At 40.9% G+C, this 25,178-nt stretch overlaps 1 protein-coding gene across 8 annotated transcripts in view; it reads right to left on the reverse strand.

Annotated features, from left to right (window-relative positions):
• LOC139777305 (galectin-7) overlaps positions 1-25,178 on the reverse strand; it is a 275,279-nt gene that overhangs the window by 197,935 nt on the left and 52,166 nt on the right. Inside the window, exon 3 of one of the 8 annotated variants that reach the window (XR_011719323.1) lies at positions 17,321-17,402. The exons of the other annotated variants lie outside the window; for them this stretch is intronic. The gene's annotated coding sequence lies outside the window, so the exon portion shown is untranslated. Of the gene's footprint in view, positions 1-17,320; positions 17,403-25,178 lie in introns of those variants that run through there. 8 annotated transcript variants of the gene reach the window in all.

The following is a 25,178-nucleotide window of genomic DNA, read 5'->3' on the forward strand; positions in this document are numbered from 1 at the left end:
ACGAGCTCGGTCTGACAGATTTTGAAACCTATTACACGATACCGAACGTGAATTCGTCGAACAATAAATTCTACTATGACGACGACAAGGAGATTACCATACCCGAAGGATCGTACGAACTGCGTGATATAGACATGTATCTGAAACGCGCTCTTTTATGGGATCAATCCAATAATGTCTCGATAAACGAAGATGAATCGCACCCATTGATTATTATTCGGGCTAATAACAATACGATGAAGAGCGAGATCAAGTGCGCTTATCGGATAAATTTCGCCAAACCGAACAACATTGGATCGCTGCTGGGATTTTCAGCGAATCGCGTGCTGGAGTCGCGACAATGGCACGAATCGGATGTTCCGATAAATATCATCAACGTAAACATCATTCGCATAGAGTGTAACGTGACCGCGGGTGCGTACAGCAACGACAAGTACGTGCACACGATACACGAGTTTTCACCGAGTGTGCCTCCAGGATATAAGATATCGGAAACGCCGCACAGATCATTTACCTTCCGATCATCGTACGGAGCATTTCGGACTTGACGCTTCGCGTCGTGGATCAGGACGGCCGATTGATTGATTTTCGTGGAGAGGAGATCACCGTTAGACTGCATGTACGAAGACGACAGCGATAACGTGAGATGCTTGTACTGAACGAAGCTGAGCAGGTGCAACAGACGAGAAACAAAATTAGAGAGACAATCCGATCGCCAAAGAAGAAACTCACGGCGTTGAACGTTGAATTTCTGAAATCATTGGGTTTCGTCGTACGAAATGGCTAATATCTTAAACATTGGAGGTGAACCGATCTTTGACGACAGCGTCGTCAAGATTGAGACACACACGTACAATCCGTACGCCAACACAACGTTTGGACATAACGATGAGATAAGAATACCCATACAACAACAGGATTTATACACGTTGCCGTGCGAGAGCTTTCTCTACGTTGAAGGAAGATTGACGATAAAGAAAAGGAATGACGAGTCTCAGGCAACGCTTGCGAATAATTGTGCAGCGTTCATGTTCGATGAGATTCGATACGAGCTCAACGGTGTGGAGATTGATCGCAACAGAAACGTTGGAATAACCAGTACCATCAAGAACTATGTATCGCTATCGTATAATGATTCTCAACTCATGCGGAATGCTGGATGGGACGTTTCATCGAGCGTACCGGAAGGATACTTCAACTTTTGCGTACCGCTCAAGAGGTTGCTGGGCTTTTGCGAGGATTACAAACGCGTGGTTGTTAACGCTCGTCACGAATTAATTTTGATACGAGCGCGCAGCGACAACAATTGCATTGTGGGAAATCCGGCGACGGAGCCGGAAATTGAATTGTTTAAAGTACAGTGGCGAATGCCTCACGTCACATTAAACGAGATCAATAAGCTATCCATGCTACGGGCCTTGAAAAGCGGGCGATATCTTAGTGTTAGTTTCCGTTCGTGGGATCTGTACGAGTACCCCATGTTGCAGAGCACGACCAAGCATTCGTGGGCCGTCAAAACGGCGACTCAGCTGGAGAAGCCGCGATACGTTATCTTTGCGCTGCAGACCGGGCGCAAGAATATCATGTCTCAAAATGTTAGCGTATTCGATGACTGTAACTTGACCAACGTGAAACTTTATCTAAACTCTGAATTTTATCCGTACGACGACTTGAATCTGGATTTTGGCAAAAATCGATACGCCGTCCTTTTCGATATGTATGCGCGTTTTCGTAAAGCTTATTACGGATACGATTCCAGTGATACGCTTTGCAGCTTGTATACATTCCTGATGGAAGGACCTTTTGTTGTCATCGATTGCTCGCGACAAAACGAATCTGTCAAGAGCGCCACCGTGGATGTGCGAATAGAATTTGACTGCAAAGAGAATGTACCGGCAAATACTACCGCCTATTGTCTCATCTTGCATGATCGCGTAATCGAATACTGTCCATTGTCGAACGTAGTGCGCAAAATCATGTAAATTGCAATATCAGCGGGTATTGCGATATAAGATACACTGATGTACCGCGATAAGATACAGATTGCTCCGTCGTTTCGTCATGATCGTACCAACGTTTGTCGATCTGCAAGGCTTCACCGTCGGGATGAAATTTGTCGTAAAGGAGGTGGCGGTTCTGAGAAACGGGACCGTTTTGGCGCATTACATTTTTACATGTCCCATGCCATGGAGTCTCCTCACGAAATCCGACAAATCATGCGCTTCTTGGTTGATTGCAAATCACCATGGACTACGATGGGAGGATGGAAACGTGCCATACAGCATGGCGAAACATTTAATTACATCGGCCGTGCTTGGAGAGGGCGACGAGACGTCGACTCTTGTGTACGTCAAGGGATGCCAGAAACGAGAATAACTGGTGGATCTACTTGAGAATAAAGCTAGAAAAAATCTAAACATTGAGACTTTGGATGCCGATTACGAAGATATCGAATCTTTAAATAATCTAGATGTTACTAATACTATAAGATGTGAAAAACATGTTAAGAATTGCGCATTACAAAATGTATTAAAAATATGTAACTGGTGGTCGCAACACCAGAAAAAATTATGATTTTTTTTAAATAAACTATATATGTATATATAAAATGTTTTATTTCCTTTTCCCACATAGTTTGTAATATAATATAGATGTTTTAGTTGTTTAAAAGCTATTCAAAAGCTGTTTTAGCTGTTCAAAAGCTGTTTTTAAAGCTGTTTTAGTTGTTTTTAGTTGTTTGATAGCTGTTTGATAGTTGTTTTTAGTTGTTTTTAGTTGTTTTTAGTTGTTTCTAAAGATGTTTTTAGTTGTTTGATAGTTGTTTGATAGATGTTTTTTAAAGCTGTTTTAGTTGTTTTTAATTGTTTTTAGTTGTTTGATAGCTGTTTTTAAAGCTGTTTTAGTTGTTTTTAGTTGTTTGATAGCTGTTTGATAGTTGTTTTTAGTTGTTTTTAGTTGTTTCTAAAGATGTTTTTAGTTGTTTGATAGCTGTTTTTAGTTGTTTTTAGTTGTTTCTAAAGATGTTTTTAGTTGTTTGATAGCTGTTTTTAGTTGTTGTTTTATAGCTGTTTTAAAGAAATTTGATAGCGGTTCAATAGCAGTTATACAGATAAACCATTGAAAGTTAATGGCGCGATATCGTTTTCATGAACATACGTGTCTCGCGGTGACTTCATCGCACACGTGCAAAACTGTACATCGTAGATTTTTCGCAAGGCGCATCCGTACGGATGCTTTGATCATTGTGAAATTAGATATGTTAAACAAACAATGTGACAATAGTGGGATATAGAAGGATGAATTTGAGGGTATGCTCAGTAGTCGTGGACCGAAAGTCGCGAGTACAGCACATGACGCGATATGAGCGACGAGTACATAAAATTGTGCAAACCGGTGCTCAATTCTAAATTCAGGATCGTGAAAATCAGCGAACCGCGCATGAGAAATTGTAGCAGATTGAACTTGTGGAACGTCGACATAGCGCGATATTTGATCCGTCGCGAATTGGGGATCGCCGATCTTCGATCGAACCGGGAGTTTCTCAACAGCGAATTTGATTGGAAAAGAAACTTCGGATATTTTCCAAAGTTTATATTTTAGCGCGTGAGTGGAACAGAGTGTATATAAAATGGATTTCGAAGAATTGCAGTTTGAAGGAGAAGAAAGAATGGAAGTTGAAGCAAACGATGAAGAAATGGAAGTGCCTGAAGAAATAGAAGTGAATGAAGAGGAAGGAATGGAAGTTGATGATGATGCTATATTGTCAGACGATTCATGTTATGATAGTGAAATGGCTGATGAGGATATTCCGGATGAAATTTTCAGAGTGTTGAATGAAGCTGAAATTAATGCGTTAAATCCTCTGACAAAGATGTGCTGCACATACTGTTATTTCACTCCAGGACAGGTGAAGTTTTGTGCGTCATGCATTGTGAGAATCAGTGGATTATTCTCAATGCTGTACGTTTATCGTAAACATGACACCAGGCCTTATATACTAATGGACGGTCTCTTCTGTTCGTCATGTGGAGACCCATTATATTTAATTTCACCATGTAATCTGTGTCCTATGTGTGTTTTTGTGTAAATTTTAACTGCTTTGAAATAGTATTTTTTTAACTATTTTAAGTGTATATATTATTGTTTAAAATTAAGAGACTATGGCCTATACTGCTAAGAGACTCTACTGCTAACAATAACTGTAACATATATAGACAATACAAAACGTATTCATCAATATTGTGTCACACAGTGCGGGATGTGACTGACTCACGAGCCGGGGGTTTCTGATTCAAATCCAGCGGTGGTAAGCAAGATTTCTATGTATAATATAAATTTATTTAATTCCACGTACCGGCGCGGCGAAAACGCGGTCGCCCCTCCCCGCGGCGCGGCGAAAACGCGAACGCGGTCGCCCCTCACCCCGCGGCGCGGCGAAAACGCGAACGCGGATCCCCTCACCCCGCGGACCCCTCTCCCGCGGCGCCCGAAAACGCGAACGCGGGTCCCCTCACCCCGCGGACCCCTTCCCCGCGGCGCCGGAAACGCGGTACCCCCTCCCCCTCTCCCGCGGTGCCCGAAAACGCGGTTCCCCCCCTCCCCCTCCCCGCGGCGCCCGAAAACGCGGTTCCCCCCTACCCTCGCCGCGGCGCCCGTAAACGCGGTTCCCCCTCTCTCCCTCCCCGCGGCGCCCGAAAACGCGGTTCCCCCCTCCCCCTCCCCGCGGTACTCCCCCCCTCCCGCGGTATACCCCCCGCCCCTCACCCCCCCTCGGATCCCCTGGGGTAGAACCGGCCTAGCTTACCTACTATTAATGTAAAATAAATATTCAATAAATATTAAAAAAAGGTGTTTTTTTACAATAAATTGTACAATGTATAATTAATGAAAAATAAATATTTAAAAAACATTTAAAAAATATCATCTGCTACTTAAGTATATATATATATATATATATATTATTCAAAGTCAGATATATATATAATGTGGCCTCATAATAAGTTAAAATTTTAATCTTGCATTTTATAATTTTTATCTTTTGTTTTATAATTGGGTGTCAACACTGAAACCCGAGTGTCGACACCAAAAGTTGAGTGTCGCCACTGAAACCTGAGTGTCGTCGACACCAAAAGTTGGGTGTCGACACCCAAATTTTGGGTGTCGACACCAAAGTTTCGGTATCGACACTCGAATTTTGGTGTCGACACCCAAAGTTTCGGTGTCGACATTCAACTTTTGATGTCGACACCCAAATTTTGGGTGTCGACACCAAAAGTTAAGTATCAACACCGAAACTTTGTGTGTCGACACTCAAATGCTGGTGTTAACACTGAAAATTTAGGCGTTGACACCGAAAATAGAGTGTAAACACCCAAAGTTGGCACCCGAACCTTGGGTGTTTTTTTCGTAAGGGATCATCTATATAAGCTTACAATGTACGAAATAACTTATATTTCTGTGATTATATTATTTTTTGTATTTTAGATATAAGGCGAATTGATGAAAATGCTTTTATAACAAATAACTAATATTTTTTTGTTTATAAAAAAATACTTGTCTTCTGCAAATTATATCTTTATCATAATGGTTGGCGCTCGCCTGTATATAGTCAATATCAGCATCCTTAGTGTTAGTTGTATATACTAGTTAATAAGTTGCATGTATTATTAGCGTACATTGGTCGAAACGTTACCGTCGGTAACACCAAAATCGTAATTCGTGACTCGCGCGAGACGTTGGCGTATCGCGATAAATAGGCAACACTCGCGCGACTCACCCGACTCGTGCTGCCCGCCCGCGGGTGGCCCGCCCAATTGCTGGAAAAGCTGGTACTCGCTCGCGCCGCAATTCGCAGGTGCGTGAGACGATGGAGTACCGGAGCACACATTCGCTGTTCGAACGCGAACTCGTCAACACTCACATTTTTGGAGCACGAGGAGTCGACTCCCTTCGAGCTCGTGCTTTGCTTGCCTGTTCTGTCCGCTGCACCGCTCGCCTGTCTATCTCGGGCCTTGCCTACCTTCCTGCACTGCTTGCTTGTCTATCGTGTCTTGCCTGCTTGCTTGCCGGCTCGCCTCCTCGCTTACAACGGAGGACTTACCCGAGGGAAGGACGAAGGAGAGAGGAATAGAGAGAGAGACGAGAGAACACCATCCGAGAGGGCAACGGGCAACGAACGGTGAGTCGCTTGGCTTTGCATTTTCGCTCGCGTTTTTGCTTTCGTTTTGCATGTCGTTGCATCTCGTGAGGGAACGGTCCCTCTGGTCCTTCGAGTTATCGCTACACGCTTTAGACCATTCGCGAATCCGGGGCGACTCACCCCCCCGAGCACATAATTTATTTTGATATAATTATATCAAAGGTATTTAATTGAATATCTTTAATTTGCTATGTATATAAATAAAAATCCGTGTAAAGGCTCTGGTGAAAATCAAAGAAAGTGTGGAACGGGCCTAGTAAGTCACCTATTGTCTTTTCACGTGTCTACACGCTCCTGATTTTTTCGCTCGACGGGCATGATTTTATTCTGCTACCAATGCAATACAATCCTCTTAGTAGCTGGCACTATATAGAGGCTGACTTTTCCTCGCCGTCGAGTGTGATGTCTTGAGTCGTTTTTATTCATATATATATATGTATATATATATAACTCCGCTATTATATTCTCGCTGAAGATAGTCCAAAATTCGGATCGAAACGTGCCGTTTTAAAATTTTGATTTATAATAAATAAAGAAATTAACCTTTGTGCACCATCAACAGCGCTTGGCTCTTACTTAGCCCGTTCCACACTCTATATAAATAAAATCATATTTATATATTCAAATATCACATTAAACGAATATCGCCCTTACGAAAAAAAACACCCTAAATAACACCCAAAAGAACACCCAAAAAACACCAAAAAATAATAGCGTAATTTCGGATACCCAAATGGCGTTTACACCATTTGAGCGTTAACGCTAAGAAAAACACCAAAAATGACACCGAAAATTTTCTCGGCGTTAACGCTCAAATGGTGTAAACGCCATTTGGGTATCCGAAATTACGCTATTATTTTTTGGTGTTTTTTTGGGTGTTATTTAGGGTGTTTTTTTCGTAAGAGCCATACATATTTACCGAGGCAAAAGTGGCGATCATGCGACACTGACGCCGCACAGTGGGTCGAAGCGTAGGAAATAGTGGACATAAAACCAAAAAATTGAATTATCGAAATATTTATTTTTTTTGCAAATTCTTATAGTAAATTTGTTGTAGATTACTGAAATAACGTCATTCACTCTGAATATTTACGTATTTTCCGTACAGATGTAGATTAACACCCCATGTGCGAATGTCGGACTTCTGCCAGAGTTGTCCGCATGGCCCAGAAGTGGCACAATATTGGCTGCCAAGACTTGATGGGTGGTGCTGCCCCAGTACGGATAAACCGCTAGATCAGTATTGTGCCAGTACCCCCATGCAACCATATTCTGTTCTGAGCCGAGTCTCGTCTCAGTACTGACCGTGTATAAGGCCAGAAATGATATTGATCTACGGCCGAGAGTCGGCTCAGTACTGGGCATGTATTGGGTCGACTTAGAAAATTTTCGCTCGGGTGGCGCCGGAGGTAACAACCGCGCGAAAGCAACACGCCGCGATGGGAGTTTTCGCTAGAGCCCACGCCGGAGGTAACAACCGCGTTCATGCCGTCGTCGTCGCTCTCAGCGGTCAAGTCCCGATGGTCTCGATATTTTGCCTCCAGCGCCCGTAAGCGACCGTGCGTAAGACCGTGCGTCGCCGATCGCTCGGCCGGCCGGTTGGGTACTATAAGAGGTGCGGTGCGCTCGGCGAGCCGAGCGACACGAGCGATACGTACGGACGTGCAAACGCGTTTCGCTTGGTCCGTACAAATGTGTAAAACGTTTGCGGAATACGTACACGAAAGGGGCACGTACGACGAAGTCGATGCGGGGAGCATCGTTTCCCGTTCGCTCGCGCTCGTAGTCGATCGCCACCGTCGTGTAACTTATACGAACACAGCATTGCCACGAGTATCGAAAGACCGAATTGGACTTGGAGAAATTTTCGCTCGAGCGGCGCCGGAGGTAACAACCGCGCGAAAGCAACACGCCGCGAGGGGATTTAGAAAGCTTTTTGCTCGAGCGGCGCCGGAAGTAACGACCGCGGCACGAAAGCAACACGCCGCGAGTATGATATGGCAATCAGTGTTATCCCCGTACTAGTACTCTGTGTCGGGCCAAAGTTGGCGCCAGGAGTTGGCCCAATACTGGCAATCAGTGTTGTCCCCGTACTAGTACTCTGTGTCGGGCCAAAGTTGGCGCCAAGACTGGGACCCGTGTTATCATTCCGACATTGCCCCAGTAATGACCCCGATCTTAGCTTGTACTGGCCCAGAATCGTCAGCCAGTACTGGTAACTCTGGCACCAGTACCAAGCCAGCACTGAGCCTTTATGAAATTCGCACATGGGACAGGTCATTCTTACATATGTAACTTCTGCGACTTTTCCGCGCTAATGTTTCAGGTTGCCCTATCTGTAAACGATGTTGATGATCGAATGCACGTTTTTTCTACGTTATTGTTCATGTTTTAGGTAAACAAAAATGATATAAAAGACAGTTTATCGCATTACTTGAATATTTTCCGGGACAATATCTGATCCATGAGAAAAAGTACGTGTTATACAATTTGTAATTAAGTTATAAAAAAATGTTTAACATTGTTAGAATTTTCCATAATTTTATCGTATACAATAAGCCTTGTACTACATACCTATGGCGATATCAAGTGCCGCTAGGTGCCGCTTAGCAAAATATATATAATTTTCTGAGCGAAAGTCGCAAGATTGCAAGTATCGACAGCGAATACTTGCAATCCCATGCCGTGTAATGAAAATGTAAAAGTTGTGGGTACTTTTTTTTATAAAAAGATAAATTTTCTATGACAATAATGATGATTTCATGATAATAAAATTACTCTATAGTCCCAGCAAAGGTTTTTAAGAAATAATTTTGTTAAAAATAGTAAGTATTACCGCTGGCATTTGCTAGGTATTTCTTACCTACCCATGCACCACGTGGAGGTTGCACAGTCGGATTTGCATCTCGTGCGTGCGTGTGTGTGTGTGTGTGTGTGTGTGTGTGTGTGTGTGTGTGTGTGTGTGTGTGTGTGTGTGTGTGTGTGTGTGTGTGTGTGTGTGTGTGTGTGTGTGTGTGTGTGTGTGTGTGTGTGTGTGTGTGTGTGTGTGTGTGTGTGTGTGTGTGTGTGTGTGTGTGTGTGTGTGTGTGTGTGTGTAAATCAAAGATTGCAAACTGTAGTGTTAAATTAAAAGTTGCAGTGCCTCAGGAAACAACTTGTCTTTCTTTTTTAAATTATCCCGTGATCGAAGACTCGAAATAAGAGGATCAGAAGTAACTAATAACTGATGTAAAACATCTTCATTTGTCGCTACTCTATTTATCTTGCGTGAGTGTCCTTCTCTGTATTTTCTGAATTCTTTATTCCGAGCTTCGCTTGCCTTTTCTGATAGGGCGCCTATAGGAATAGAGAAGTTGGATATAATTCCTTCTCCATGTATTAATAATTTATGGACGGATGAAGGCATATTGTACCAGCCATAATGATGGACAAACAATCTTGCTGTTTTTATGGCATATTTTCCGAATTTCTTAGCGTCTATTGCTTCCCCGCATGAAATTGTTTGGAGAATTATTGCAAATCGTTTGATTAATTCTTTATCTAATCCTGTAATTTCTGCAGTAATATCAATTTCAGAAAAGAAACGTCTAGCCGTGTTTCCATCATGTGTTAAACCCGATCCATGCTTGACTATGTCCACGAGTAATCCTAACTTTCGCTTAAATTCTTCTTTTTATAAAAAAAAGTACCCACAACTTTTACATTTTCATTACACGGCATGGGATTGCAAGTATTCGCTATCGATACTTGCAATCTTGCGACTTTCGCTCAGAAAATTATATATATTTTGCTAAGCGGCACCTAGCGGCACTTGATATCGCCATAGGTATGTAGTACAAGGCTTATTGTATACGATAAAATTATGGAGAATCCTAACAATGTTAAACATTTTTTTATAACTTAATTACAAATTGTATAACACGTACTTTTTCTCATGGATTAGATATTGTCCCGGAAAATATTCAAGTAATGCGATAAACTGTCTTTTATATCATTTTTGTTTACCTAAAACATGAACAATAACGTAGAAAAAACGTGCATTCGATCATCAACACCGTTTACAGATAGGGCAACCTGAAACATTAGCGCGGAAAAGTCGCAGAAGTTACATATGTAAGGATGACTTGTGTTATCGTACATCTGTACGGAAAATACGTAAATATTCAGAGTGAATGACGTTATTTCAGTAATCTACAACAAATTTACTATAAGAATTTGCAAAAAAAATAAATATTTCGATAATTCAATTTTTTGGTTCTATGTCCGCTATTTCCTACGCTTCGACCCACTGTGCGCCGCGTCCATTTACCGACCTTGACTATAAATATACCAGACACATATGTGCGACACCGGATATGCCTTCGCTTTGTGGTGTGCATTGGCAGCATGTGGAGGAGATGCGCTGGGCCTGTATTCCGTTCCTACCTACCGATAACTGTCGGTTCGATAAGCGTCGTTGCGCAGGTTTTTCGTATCGTGTAGAAACTGCGCCGACACCGTTAACGGCACTGACGACGAACAGAATATGGTCCCTGGGCATGCGCTAGCAGCGCATCCCCTCCACATATGCTGCCAACGCACACCAAAGCGAAGGCACATCCGTGTGCTGTCGAGCGTCTAAATCATTAGTTCAAACAAATAATTAATGTAAAATAAATATTTAATAAATGTTTAAAAAATATTTTTTTTACAATGAATTGTACAATGTATAATTAATGAAAAATAAATATTAAAAAAACATTTAAAAAATATCATCTGCTACTTAAGTATATATACCGGGTGAATCTTAATGGATGCACCAACTTTTTACCATAGGAGATGAGTTACCGACCGCAACTGTAATGAACCGAACGATCCATAGGTGACACCAGCTTGAATCGACCGCTTCGATCGACGAGTCCGAGGTGATGTACAGGCAAGTTAAAAACTGTGAATCAAATAACGTATATCGTATGTACATACTTTTCTAATATATTTAACTGTCTTACGCATTTTTCTTTTTACATATAATTTTATTTAATAACACGATTTCTTATTATTCTCCATCTATGCGCAACGTATTTACCGCATGTACTACGTTTACGCGAGCGTTACTTTTGTAGTAACTTACAATAATTCACTCGTTTACGCAGAGTAAATTATCGTAAGTTACTACAAAATTTCCTTTACGCGAAGGAATTATCGAAAGTTACTACAGAAGTAACGCTCGCGTAAACGTAGTAATATAGTACGGGATCCGGCCGCGTGATTTATACGTTTATCTGTTATTTTATCGAAATGCGATTTTAATGGAAGATTACATATCAGGTCATACATCGCGGCCGGTGTGCCTAGCAAAATCTTGCCGCAAGTACCCTCAATTAGAGCTGTTTTAATTAAATTTTTTAAGACAACTTCGTTCATTTGTTTGCGAAGTAAATGAAGCGTCATCTGAAAGAGAGTGATCTAAAAAACTTGAAAAAAATAGGTTCCCACCTCTCAGTCTGCCGCAACCTCCTGGCAGCCAGATGCAAAAAGGTTCTTTTTTGTTAATTATCAACGTTCATCGTGTATCGAGACAATTTTTACACAAATTGAAGCTAAATTTTTCCTCTACACGATGGAATATGGTTGCCTGCGTAAAAGCTGCCGCAACTAGTGGTTGCCAGCATTTGAATGACTCGTTCTCGCCTGCGCGAGCTCTTCAATCTTACAATGTGTTACAATGGAATAACCACAGCAATTTTCTTGCATTTCTTTAATATTACAATAGTTCCTAAACAAGTTTTCAAAAATTCCTTTTATAAATAAATTCCGCCGCTCATTCGTCTTCCGACTCGTCTGAACTCGCAACATCATACTCCAAATCATCAGAATTATCATTCGCGTTTTCAAATCTTTTATTCATCGACACGCGCAATTTTTGGAAATTTGATGTGGCAAAATGCTACAGATCCGTGTTGTATTAAATTACGCGCTGAAGATTGCGGTTGGTTATTAGATGGTTTTTTGAAACCAACGTGGTTCGTTGGGTACCCAACGCCGTTGAAAGTCGAAGATGTATTGATGTAGTGATTTATACGTTTATCTGTTATTTTATCGAAATGCGATTTTAATGGAAGATTACATATCAGGTCATACATCGCGGCCGGTGTGCCTAGCAAAATCTTGCCGCAAGTAGGGGAGACCGGGGCTAAAAGGTCAACGGGGTTGAAGCGTCAAATGAAATATCTCGGAACCTGTATATTGTGCGAACTCGCTATTAACATTGTAAACGCTGCTTATGGTACCTATGTGACCAACGGAGTTTCGGCAGGTTACCTGTCGTGTTATGATTTTTACGAGGGCTAACGTGTTTTCGGAAGGTGAAATTGAAATTTTCTGCGCGTGGAAATTTTGTAATATCTGCAATAATATTTGCTCTCCAAATCTCGAGGTACGTGATTATAAAGAGTAATGCATGCTGAACACGAATCCAGTGTAGTTTTTTCATTATCGTTGATGTCTAATATTTCGTGGGCGATCAAACCTGAAACTTGTGTTTGGGGCTAATCAGTCAGTAAGCACCCGGGGCTGGTCAGTCACTGTGGCGCGCCGGGCGCACGACTTCAGCTCACGGCGATTTCAGGTTAGGTTTCCCTCGAGCGTGATTATGTCTTCCCTTGCACGTGCGTCAGTTTGTATAGGAAGGAAATGGTACGCACGTATCGTCGCAAAACGGGTGTTTTGGCCGACCGAAAAGATGGCGGACCGTTGTTTTTGAGATCGCTCGCGCTCACGGCACGTCGGCGAGGTACGGCGAGGCACGGCACGGCTCTGAGATCCCGCGATTTCCGCGCGAGAGTTGACATGCCGCGCGCGCGGTAGATCGTCGTTGTTGGTCGTTGTGTCAGTGACAGTCGCGCGTGCGACCGCATTGTCCAGCGTTCGCCGCATCGTCTCGGCGTCATTGTCGCCGGCGTTGTAGTGGTGGTGGTGTCGGTGGTGGTCATCATCGTCGTCGTCGTCGTCGTCGGCGCGTCGAGGAATCGGCGCGAGGACGCCGTCGAGTCGGTAAAATGGTCGCGCTCCACCGCGAGCTTTTCTAACCCCCCATGTCGCTATTTATCGCTCCCCCGCGAGAAACGCGGTTTGGTTAGGTTGCTCGAGGGTCCGCGCTGATTCTATGGCACCGGAACGCCGTCACGCGTGTTCCCCGTGGTTGCCCGCGTTGACAATATGACGTGCCGTTGGGGAGTTTACGATTTGGTTAACCTCTGTATTCACGTGCCTAAATCGTTTTATGGAATAGGTAAAACAATTATTTTTTAATAATTAAACAAATAACAATGGCCAAATTTTCGAGCAAAAATAGGTGTTAACAATTATATATTCAAATTACAATAGTACAATCAAATTAGTTTACGTTTCGACCATACCTGGTCTTCTTCAGAACCGCATATACATAATTAAAGTCGAATTTACAAATAAAAGAATCGGGTACGATCCGGCGCTACGAATTTACAATCAAATCTACCCATGTCAGCAGAGAAATCGATCATATTGAATATATATTATCGGATGTTAGTCAAATTTAAAGCTGAGTCGATCGTTTGTTTGTTACGTTGCAACACTTATGTGTGTCCAAGTTGATGGTGTAAGCGAGGCCTTGTCTCCAGACCCTCTTAGTGGCAACTGAATCAGATTTTGAAATTCAGTAGGAGCACGTGAATTTAATAATTAAGTTTGACTCGTAAAATGGACTCACATAAGGGGTCAGTGCAACCAAACGCGAGAGTAATCTTTCCATCGTCAGATAGGAGCGTGTGTTCGTAGCTAAAGATTGCGAACGACGAAAGAAGGATAAGAACGCTCATTTCAATAAGAATAATGTAATTTATAAAATCTGTTGCAAGGATTGTGATGCCTCTTACGTCGGTCAGACTAAGAGGCAGCTACGCACTAGAATAAAAGAACACAAAGCTAATATCAAATTAAATGCGTCCAAGCATTCGGTAGTCTCTGAGCATATTATCAGATCTGATCATTCTTTTGACTGGGACAATGTTCGTGTCTTAGAAGTGGAGCATAACTATAAAAAGAGACTGACTGCAGAAATGATACACATCAAGGAGCAGCCTAACGGCATAAATTCAAACAAGGACACAGAATTATTAAACAAGGCTTATTTTGATGTGTTGAGGCTGTTGTCATAAGTGTTTTAATAACAATGATTTGGTTGTTCTGCCCTTGCGACACGGATATTGTCTCAGTCGTTCGCAATCTTTAGTTACGAACACACGCTCCTATCTGACGATGGAAAGATTACTCTCGCGTTTGGTTGCACTGACCCCTTATGTGAGTCCATTTTACGAGTCAAACTTAATTATTAAATTCACGTGCTCCTACTGAATTTCAAAATCTGATTCAGTTGCCACTAAGAGGGTCTGGAGACAAGGCCTCGCTTACACCATCAACTTGGACACACATAAGTATTGCAACGTAACAAACAAACGATCGACTCAGCTTTAAATTTGACTAACATCCGATAATATATATTCAATATGATCGATTTCTCTGCTGACATGGGTAGATTTGATTGTAAATTCGTAGCGCCGGATCGTACCCGATTCTATTATTTGTAAATTCGACTTTAATTATGTATATGCGGTTCTGAAGAAGACCAAGTATGGTCGAAACGTAAACTAATTTGATTGTACTATTGTAATTTGAATATATAATTGTTAACACCTATTTTTGCTCGAAAATTTGGCCATTGTTATTTGTTTAGCTGTTTGCTTCATCGAGCGTATTATTTCGTTTTTTGTTATTTTTTAATAATGTTTCGCATAAAAATTTTAAATAAATTTTTATATTTTTCTCTTAAAAAACAATTATTAAAATTTATCCTATTATTTTTCCGGATTAGATGTACGTATATGTATTGAAAATGCAGTGTGACTGATTAGCCCCGGGGGGGTGACGCTTAAACCCCGGCATTTTTGAGATTTCAATTTTTCCACCGTTGTCGTTTTTGCTCTATACCGGTCAAACAAAGCGACGTAGATAAAAATTTCCTATATAAATTTTGTAGCTAAAGGTTCACTCTTTACAGTGGTATACCACGTTTAACTAAAATTATTTATTTTCTTGTTAAAAATCGGCACCGAAAAAAAACTGACCTTTTAGCCCCGGTCTCCCCTACCCTCAATTAGAGCTGTTTTAATTAAATTTTTTAAGACAACTTCGTTCATTTGTTTGCGAAGTAAATGAAGCGTCATCTGAAAGAGAGTGATCTAAAAAACTTGAAAAAAATAGGTTCCCACCTCTCAGTCTGCCGTAACCTCCTGGCAGCCAGATGCAAAAAGGTTCTTTTTTGTTAATTATCAACGTTCATCGTGTATCGAGACAATTTTTACACAAATTGAAGCTAAATTTTTCCTCTACACGATGGAATATGGTTGCCTGCGTAAAAGCTGCCGCAACTAGTGGTTGCCAGCATTTGAATGACTCGCTCTCGCCTGCGCGAGCTCTTCAATCTTACAATGTGTTACAATGGAATAATCACAGCAATTTCCTTGCATTTCTTTAATATTACAATAGTTCCTAAACAAGTTTTCAAAAATTCCTTTTATAAATAAATTCCGCCGCTCATTCGTCTTCCGACTCGTCTGAACTCGCAACATCATACTCCAAATCATCAGAATTATCATTCGCGTTTTCAGAACTTTCATTCATCGACACGCGCAATACATCTTCGACTTTCAACGGCGTTGGGTACCCAACGAACCACGTTGGTTTCAAAAAACCATCTAATAACCAACCGCAATCTTCAGCGCGTAATTTAATACAACACGGATCTGTAGCATTTTGCCACATCGAATTTCCAAAAATTGCGCGTGTCGATGAATGAAAGATCTGAAAACGCGAATGATAATTCTGATGATTTGGAGTATGATGTTGCGAGTTCAGACGAGCCGGAAGACAAATGAGCGGCGGAATTTATTTATAAAAGGAATTTTTGAAAACTTGTTTAGGAACTATTGTAATATTAAAGAAATGCAAGAAAATTGCTGTGGTTATTCCATTGTAACACATTGTAAGATTGAAGAGCTCGCGCAGGCGAGAACGAGTCATTCAAATGCTGGCAACCACTAGTTGCGGCAGCTTTTACGCAGGCAACCATATTCCATCGTGTAGAGGAAAAATTTAGCTTCAATTTGTGTAAAAATTGTCTCGATACACGATGAACGTTGATAATTAACAAAAAAGAACCTTTTTGCATCTGGCTGCCAGGAGGTTGCGGCAGACTGAGAGGTGGGAACCTATTTTTTTCAAGTTTTTTAGATCACTCTCTTTCAGATGACGCTTCATTTACTTCGCAAACAAATGAACGAAGTTGTCTTAAAAAATTTAATTAAAACAGCTCTAATTGAGGGTACTTGCGGCAAGATTTTGCTAGGCACACCGGCCGCGATGTATGACCTGATATGTAATCTTCCATTAAAATCGCATTTCGATAAAATAACAGATAAACGTATAAATCACGCGGCCGGATCCCGTACTATATTACTACGTTTACGCGAGCGTTACTTCTGTAGTAACTTTCGATAATTCCTTCGCGTAAAGGAAATTTTGTAGTAACTTACGATAATTTACTCTGCGTAAACGAGTGAATTATTGTAAGTTACTACAAAAGTAACGCTCGCGTAAACGTAGTACATGCGGTAAATACGTTGCGCATAGATGGAGAATAATAAGAAATCGTGTTATTAAATAAAATTATATGTAAAAAGAAAAATGCGTAAGACAGTTGGATATATTAGAAAAGTATGTACATACGATATACGTTATTTGATTCACAGTTTTTAACTTGCCTGTACATCACCTCGGACTCGTCGATCGAAGCGGTCGATTCAAGCTGGTGTCACCTATGGATCGTTCGGTTCATTACAGTTGCGGTCGGTAACTCATCTCCTATGGTAAAAAGTTGGTGCATCCATTAAGGGGGGAGACTCGTGTAACACGCTAAAAAGTAAGGTAACTTTTGGAATTTTTTTTTGAAGAATCAATGCGACGGATCTTTTTCAAACTTTTAGGGTATTTTATTATACATTTCAAAAGATAAAAAAAAATTTTTTTGTTAAAAAATAATAATTGTGTTAGGAACTATGGAGGATACGAGGCCGCGGTCTCGTCGCCGGAGTTGTAAATCGTCAGGCGTTATAGCGCCTGTTGTACTCGTCTGAAACAAAAATAAAAAAAATTTTCTTATTCTCTATAAAATTACATCGTCGATGAACCTAAAAAAGAAGGTAAAAGTGCAAAATTAAGGAAACGGCGGGACTTAAAAGAAACGAAAATTTTTTTTTAAAATTGCAACTTTTTTTTTAAGTCCCGCCGTTTCCTTAATTTTGCACTTTTACCTTCTTTTTTAGGTTTATCGACGATGTAATTTTATAGAGAATAAGAAAATTTTTTTTATTTTTGTTTCAGACGAGTACAACAGGCGCTATAACGCCCGCCGATTTACAACTCCGGCGACGAGACCGCGGCCTCGTATCCTCCATAGTTCCTAACACAATCGTTATTTTTTAACAAAAAAATTTTTTTTATCTCTTAAAATGTATAATAAAATACCCTAACAGTTTGAAAAAGATCCGTCGCATTAATTCTTCAAAAAAAAATTCCAAAAGTTATCTTACTTTTTAGCGTGTTACACGAGTCTCCCCCCTTAAGATTCACCCGGTATATATAATTTAAGTTAGATATATGTATAATGTGGCCTCATAATAAGTTAAAGTTTTAACCTTGCATTTTATAATTTTTATCTTTTGTTTTATAATTGGGTGTAAACACTGAAACTCGAGTGTCGACACCAAAAGTTGGGTGTCGCCATTGAAACCTGAGTGTCGTCGACACCAAAAGTTAGGTGTCGACACTCAAATTTTGGTGTCGACACCCAAAGTTTCGGTGTCGACATTCCTTTTGGTGTCGACACCAAAGTTTCGGTATCAACACTCGAATTTTGGTGTCGACACCCAAAGTTTCGGTGTCGACATTCAACTTTTGGTGTCGACACTCAAATTTTGGGTGTCGACACCAAAGTTTCGGTATCGACACTCGAATTTTGGTGTCGACACCCAAAGTTTCGGTGTCAACATTCAACTTTTGGTGTCGACACTCAAATTTTGGGTGTCGACACCAAAGTTTCGGTATCGACACTCGAATTTTGGTGTCGACACCCAAAGTTTCGGTGTCGAACTCAACTTTTGATGTCAACACCCAAATTTTGGGTGTCGACACCAAAAGTTGGGTATCGACACCGAAACTTTTGATGTCGACACTTAAATGTCGGTGTTAACACTGAAAATTTAGGCGTTGACACCGAAAATGGAGTGTAAACACCCAAAGTTGGGTGTAAACAACCAAATCTTATGTAGGGGGGGGGGAGAAATCACTCGATACTGCTTTTCGAGATTAACACGCTTTATTCTCCTGTGCTTCCTTTCTTCCCGCCAACTGCTTACTCTCGACTTCCCAATACCAACCTAACATCTTACTCTTCTCGACTGTTCTGCCATGCCAACTTAACATTTTACAATCCTACTAACTCCTTACCAACACAATGCTCACAACTCGGCCATTCTGACATTAGCCCGGCCTCGGGCTTACCAGGATACATGTATATAATAACTTTGCTTAAAATACTTAACACTAACTCAAAACGCTTACATCTATTTCACTTATCGCTTATCACTATAACATTATTATACGGACAGACAAATCATTATTCAGACGGAAACCACGTACGGTCTTAAATTCTCTGCCTCCCATGTACCCATATACGGCTTCTGAGTTATTTGGTGTCCTTCTATATCCTTAACTACATACCGATCATTACGCAACTTTTTAGATATATTGTACGGGCCTTTGAAAATCGGAATCAGCTTTTTGGATACACCTGCCTTACTTTCAAAATTTCGCACCATCACATGGTCTCCTACTTCATACTGATGCGGCTCTTTTCTTTTGCGATCAAAGTGATCTTTGGCATACTTTTGACTAGTTTCAATTTCTTTCGCAGCGGTATCTCTAATCTTACTTAAATCTAGATTTCTCTCATTTACATCATTTTCAATATATTCTCTTACATTGTCAGTCACTTTACCACGCTGTGTAACTCCAAACAGCAATTTACTCGGAATCTCTTTAGTAGTTTTGTGTATAGTATTATTCAAAGCATATTCGACCTCTTCTAACATTTTATACCAGTGGTCACCCACTGAACTATCAGTTATTTTTGCCAACATTGGAGTCACAACGCAATTTACACGTTTAATTTGTCCATTAGCTTGAGGGGAACCGGTCGCTATCTTAACATGCTTTATATCATTTTCTACAACAAACTCACTGAATTCACTAGATGTGAACGCTGTTCCCCTATCTGAGACGATAACACTTGGTTTACTGTAATACGCAAAGTACTGTGAAAGACAAACAATAACTTCTTTACTAGTAGTAGACTTAGTAGCATATAGTTTTACAAACTTAGTAAACGAATCAATTACTAAAAATATATATTGCTTAAACAAACGTTGCTTGTCTACTGGACCATAATGGTCAATGTGTAACGTTGCAAAAGAAACATTCCCCTTTGGGATACAATGCAGGAATCCCTCCACCTTACCGCTACTCGGTGAGAATGCTATGCATTTAAGGCAATTCTGTATATGATTCTCTATCTTTCTCTTCATATTTGGGAACCAATAGCTACTTTTAATAATACTTCTTACTTTATCTAATCCTAAATGACCCATACTATCGTGGTATTTATATATTACATTAGATTCCATACTCTCGGGAACATAAAACAACACGCCGTCTCCCATCTTTCGATATACAATACCATTTCTTAGCTCAAAATTGCGATCCTCCTTTTTCTCTAACTGTTCACGCAACTCTTTGATTTTAGCATCTTGGCTTTGACAAACCGATAGATTAAACTCGAAGGAATTCCCTTCCACTATCAGAACATCAGTTACTCTACTTAAAGCATCTACATGTTTCATTTTATCTCCACTTCGATGTTCAATAGTATAGTCATAGTTTTGCAACTCCAATGTCCACCTGGCAATTCGAGGGTTCAAATATTTCTTATCTAGAGTGAGTTTCAACGCGTTACAATCTGTAATTATCTTGAATCTTATGCCAATCAAATAATTGCAAAAACGTCTTATCGCATAAATAATAGCCAGAATTTCTAGCTCGAAACTGTGGTACTTACTCTCTGTGTTGGTCGTACGCTTCGAAAAATAGAAAATAGGATGTAACTTACGGTCCGCTTTCTTTTGTAACAAGACCGCTCCAAATCCTATAGAGCTTGCATCGCAGTGCAATTCTGTACTATCTTTAGCATTATACACAGCCAATACAGCAGCTCTGACTAGCGGATCTTTTAAATCATCAAAAGACTTTAATTCTCGTTCTCCCATCTGAAAGCTAGCATCCTTTTTTAGTAGGATAGATCGGGGCACGTTGTCACACGGGGCACGTTGTCACATCGGCTTTATTTAAAAAACTAATAACCAGAGGGCAGCACCCGTCATTCCCAAAACGTGTTTGTGTATGCCCATCTTTGGTGTGTTTACAGTGTTGAGATTGCTCCAGCCGTGTTGACGTAAAATCAACTTGAAAGTTTTTTGCGACCGTAAGTAAAATTTTATTGTCTAATATTCAACGTACTGGACATGAAGCTTATGTTTTTTCAGAATAGACCTTTATATTATCTTAAAGTATGTACTTTTACCTACCGCGTGCAATACCTAACCTTATGAATATCTCAAACGTGTCGGCCATGAGGCTGTTTGGAGTAAAAAAATGCCCTCGGGGCACGTTGTCACGAATTTTAATGTCATAGGTGCAATTGGGATATGGTGCGCTCCTACAAACGGAAAACTGTGAGAGCCGCAGTAGTCGATCTAGAAGTAATTCGTCTTGCTGTTAACGATCAATAAGTTGCGCATTCGAGTGGAATTCTTGTATTTAGATTAAGACGAAAACTTCGTGCTTTTTGTACTTTTTTGAAATAAAATAAATGTTTCTGTGAAGAATTTTACTTTTTTACATTGCAGCGCACTATAATATATTGATATTTACGTTGAATACAGTTTGGATAACATTTTGCATGCAATTACATTTGATGTGACAACGTGCCCCGGTCACGGGGCACGTTGTCACAAGCAACCTGTCGTTATTTATTGTTATGTAACAACTGTAGAGTAACAATCACACAAAATTCGATACTGTCCAATTGAAGCTGAGGGTTCACTCGAAATTTTGGCATATCACAATACTCTCAAATATTGAATGTAAAAAATACAAAAAATATTGAAAAAAATGTGTGACAACGTGCCCCGGTCTACCCTAAGTCATACAACGGTTTCGCTCTAATCGAAAAGTTCTCTATATATTTGCGAAAATAAGAGCAAAGACCAACAAAAGAGTGAACCTTATGGACATCCCGAGGTATCGGAAAATCCACTACCCCTTGCACACCAGCTTTAGTCGGTCTTATGCCCTCGCTACTTACTGAATATCCTAAATAATCTACACCAGTATATAAAAACTTACATTTATCTAATCTAAGTACAAGATGATTTTCGTTCAATATTTCGAAAACTTGACTTAACACTCGTATGTGATCTTCTAAAGTTACCCCGTAGCTACTATTACATCATCAAAATATACGCTTACATCACCACTCTCAATTAGTTTTTTGAAAGACTTACTTACATGCTTTTGAAACTTCTGTGGAGCCGGTTTTAATCCAAAGGGCATTTTCGTGAACTCGAATACTCCAAACGGAGTAACAAATGCAGTAAACTTCCTTGACTCCTCGTCAACATTTATGTGGTAAAAACCATCCTTAAGATCCAAGATACTAAAATAGCATTTGTCTCCAACTATTTCTATCTGCTCTTCAATTACTGGTATTGGATGATTTACACGCAAAATGATTTTATTTAAATGTCTGTAATCTACACACATACGAAGTTCACCGTTCTTTTTTTTAACTAAGACTATTTGGGGGAGGCATATTCCGACTCACTTTCTCTAATTACACCTTTCTGCAACAAATCATCCAAAATTTTCCTTAATTCTTTCTTTTCATGTTGCGACAATCTGCGCGGATTATAATGGAAAGGTTTAGTGTCAGTAAGAACGAGTTTTAACTCCGTTTTAACTTTCGGCTCCACAGGTTTCTCGGCTTCCACATACTTATGCCTAAATTCTTCCTTTAGTTGTTCCTGATACTCAAATGGAATTTCCGGATTTATGTTCAACTCGTTTACAATGTCTACTTCATCTTTAACTTCAATATTTAGAATTTCAGCTACAGCTGTATCATAGCCTATTTCGGATGGCTTAGTTAAACTCAAATTAAATACTTTTAAAATATCCTTACCCATTACAGCTGATACTCTCATAGTATTGTTAGGAACTACATATACAGTTAAATCTTTTTTCTCTATTCCATCTAAGCAAATATGTACTTTGACACTTCCCAATACATTTAACTTGCTATTGTTGATACCACAAAGTTTATCAGCAACATCCAACTTATCTATACAATGACTAGGTAAATACTTTGCTTTTACAAACGTGACCGGACTCCCTGTATCTATCAACGTTTCTAACTGAAATGAATAATCCACTTTCGAATTACTTATCTTATAATTTACAAGTTGTTTAAACTCTTCATCATGAGACAACGTTTCATAGACATAGTTCACCTGACCTTTATTACAATCTTTTACTACGTGTCCTACTTCCCCACAATTGAAGCATGCTCCTTTCTCCTTTGGTGGCTGCTGACATTCCTTGGCCCAGGCCCCATCTTGCCACAATTGTAACACCTGATTGTCTTCGGTTGACCCTTACTAGTGTCCTTCTCAGCTTTCTCAGTCGAATTTGAAGTAGCCACCTTACTGCTCGTCTTCTGGCTCTGCACACTCCTTCCACTCCGATTCTTCCAATCCGAGATGGTAATTTTTTCAAAAGCCGCCAACAGCTCCGCTTTTGACTTAAAACGCTGTATTCTTGCTTGATTCTGCAGTTGTGTGTCCGCAATGCCATCAATAATATTGTGGCAGAATTCGTAACGCAAGTGAAATTCGTGGTTAATTGAATCTAGCAAAAATGACTCGTGCTTGCACGCATGCGAAGCCGAACGTAAACTAACAACGGTAGGCGAGGCGCGACTCGCGACGAGCGACGAGACAAAAGACAACCGCTGTTCCCGGGCCGCTACCATCTGGCGACGATTGTCTATAGCGTAGGTCAGGAGCGCAACATACATCAAAAATCCCGACAAATATAATCTACGAGTTCAGCATCTTCTACGGGCACATTATTGACGAGCACAATTTTAGCATGATAATAGTCGCTAAAAGTTTCACTCGGCTTCCATCTTCTGTTCTCAAACTCCTTACGTAGCACCATCTTACTTGGCCGCAAATAAAACATTTCTGCCATCTTCTTCAATAAATCTTCTACGCTCATCTCGATATGCTCCGGCGAGGAGTGTAACCACTGTAACGCTTTGCCTTTTACTCTTGCACCAATAAGAATCTTGGCTGCGTTATCATCTAGTTGATACGTCGTACACAGTAGTTTCACTTGACGTTCCCAATTGCAGAACAACGGCTTGACTCCATCGAAATCGCACAATAACTCGATCATCGATTTTACACCAATTTTGTGTGGTGCTTGTTGCGAGCTTGCAGTCGACCTTGGTGAGCCTCTCAACAGCTTGTTTTCTTGCTCCGCTAACCTCAGCTCTCGCTCCATTATTGCTCTCTCTCTTCTCAACAGTGCAACCTCACGTGACAGCTCCTCCATCCCCAATGCAGATGCTCCTGTTGCCGCTCCCTGAGAATCATCTTCTTCCATCTGGAGATTTCTCGCCCACTCTCCTGTCGGATCAGCCGCGCATAACCTGCTCACCAGTTCCGCTTTTGTGCCTGATACCGGCAATCCTAATGCTGCTAACTTTTCCTTCAGCTCCGCCACTTTTAAGTTCATTGGATTTTTCTTCATTTCTTTACTCATGTCTCCGCCCTTGCACTGCGTTATTGATATATCGATTTACACCCTGGCGTCACACCGCGCACTATCGATATATCGATCCTCGCGACTTCACTGGTAATATGGCTGCCGTACCGTCTCCCGGCATGCACAATGGCCACGCTACCACTTTCGCGCCAACGTTCTCCAATATGGCCGACCACGCCCCAACGATGCCGACCTCGAGCCTCTTTCACACCGTAATTGTCTTCAAACAATGTCACCGAGCAATGCACCACTCTCACCGCAACCGACAATGTCTCTCGTAAATCGTCACCGAACGATATCTGTTGCGCACTCGTCACCAAACGATATCTGCTGCGCAATCGTCACCCCGATCAATGTCTGCCGATCGTCACCGAACGATACCCGTTGGCAATCGTCACCAAACAATGCCGAACGAATCCGTGGCAATCGTCACCGAACGATATGCCGCCGCTCGCTACCAAACAATGCCAGTATATCGTCACCGAACGATATCAGTGGTAATCGCCACCGAGCGATATGCCGCCGCTCGTCACCCAACGACGCCGGTAAATCGTCACCGCACAATATCCGCGACAATCGTCACCAAACGATGTCCGTCTTGTTTCGCACACCTCCACTCGAGATGCCCGAGCCAGTCAAATCCCGAATCCCACTTCTGATATTGGCTGCGATTCTGTATTCACTGTAAGTACTGACGATGTGACGTCATTGAGCACAGCTGCAAGATCGTTCCGTAATTACTTCTGTTGCTTTTACCGCATATAACGCTGCAATAACGGAACGATATCCGCAGTACTGCGACTGTTGTTATGTATAAGAAAGAAATATAACCTATCTTAACCTATCTTAGACACGACGTGACACGATAGGAGCACCTATTCTAAATATATAAAAAAGAACCAGT

Source organism: Temnothorax nylanderi, unplaced genomic scaffold, assembly GCF_030848795.1.
Source record: "Temnothorax nylanderi isolate EJ_2023f unplaced genomic scaffold, tnyl_v1.0 TNYL_tig0144_pilon, whole genome shotgun sequence".
NCBI classification, from domain to species: domain Eukaryota; kingdom Metazoa; phylum Arthropoda; class Insecta; order Hymenoptera; family Formicidae; genus Temnothorax; species Temnothorax nylanderi.